Source organism: Schistocerca americana, chromosome X, assembly GCF_021461395.2.
Source record: "Schistocerca americana isolate TAMUIC-IGC-003095 chromosome X, iqSchAmer2.1, whole genome shotgun sequence".
Taxonomy (NCBI): Eukaryota; Metazoa; Arthropoda; class Insecta; order Orthoptera; family Acrididae; genus Schistocerca; species Schistocerca americana.
In genome coordinates this window covers 604,391,346-604,392,856 of record NC_060130.1, presented here as the reverse complement: position 1 = coordinate 604,392,856, position 1,511 = coordinate 604,391,346, and the positions used below count along the sequence as shown (strand labels likewise).

Here is a 1,511-nt window from a genome sequence, read left to right as displayed (position 1 = left end):
CGCAGGTTCGAATCCTGCCTCGGGCATGGATGTGTGTGATGTCCTTAGGTTAGTTAGGTTTAATTAGTTCTAAGTTCTAGGCGACTGATGACCTCAGAAGTTAAGTCGCATAGTGCTCAGAGCCATTTGAACAGTGTAGAGCATCGTTTGTGAGGACAAGGAAGTTGTTCATCTGGTGATACCAAAGGGCTTGACGGCACAGGTACAGTCGTGAGATGTATACGGCTTTCGATGCTGGAATAACTTTGCGAGGAGATTTTCAGATCTAGTTCTGTTGAATGATTATGATGACAATCTCCATCTGAGAAGCAATATAATCAAGCTGCAGTCAATAGTGCATATTTAGTTCTCTGCAGCAAGGATTACCAATGTATTGAAACATGCCTGCTACAAGTCAGGATATTTAGTGTGTCACCCGCTACTATCTAAAATCAAGCTGAATTGTGTTTTATGTTGTTTTATACAGATTCGTGTATATTATGTAAAGAAATGCCATTCATTTTATATGAGTGGCGTATGAAAACGTTATGTTTTAAGCGTTTATTTACAGATGATCATTATTGTAATGATTTTGTATCATAATAATGAGTTACTAATTATTTTCAAGTAACAAAATACTGGGATGTGAAACGGTAAATTAAAAAATAAAAATGAATGCAGAACGTAATATGACAATTTAAAACGTAAAACAAATATAAGTAAAATAAATAACTAGACTAATAATGAATGTTCAGATATTTTAATTAGGTGTGTTGGAAATAATATGACAGCACATTGTGCGCAGCTTGTTTCGATAATATGGTATTTCAGAAACCAGCATTCTTGCAGATGGTTGCATGTAGCTTGTAAGCTTTTTTAATATATGTCGCACCAACAGTTTTCATTTTTCAAAATTAACTAATAGAGATGGGGTATTTTGCAAAAATTTCAAATCGCTACAAAATTCGATTATACATTTTTCAAGAACGTTAATTAATATTAACTTTTATATGAGAAGGCCAACGGCATTGCCGCAGTGGTAGCACTGGTTCCCGCCAGATCACCGAAGTTAAGCGCTGTCGGGCTGGGCTAGCACTTGGATGGGTGACCATCCGGTCTGCTGAGCGCTGTTGGCAAGCACCCAGCCCTTGTGAGGCAAATTGAGGAGCTACTTGATCGAGAAGTAGCGGCTCCGGTCTCGTAAACTGACATATGGCCGGGAGAGCGGTGTGCGGAACATATGCCCCTCCATATCCACATCCAGTGACGCCTGTGGGCTGGGGATGACACGGCGGCCGGTCGGTACCGTTGGGCTTTCCAAGGCCTGTTCGGACGGAGTTTTATGTGAGAAGCATTTTTACATATCCTTTCGAAGATATTCACTTCAAACTTAATATGCCAAATTACCTTTCTGGGTGTGTTTTTTTTGCTCAGAAACAAGCAGTTCGAGTAAGTTGTAGTCCAGGTTCACGAAGTTAAATATATATTTTCTTTAATGTTGTTTCCTGTTAACAATATAAGCTTATTATCAA

The 1,511-nt window shown here is 38.9% G+C and overlaps 1 pseudogene; it reads left to right on the top strand.

Annotated features, from left to right (window-relative positions):
• Positions 1-997: 997 nt before the first annotated feature.
• LOC124557518 lies at positions 998-1,115 on the top strand (annotated as a pseudogene).
• Positions 1,116-1,511: the final 396 nt, after the last annotated feature.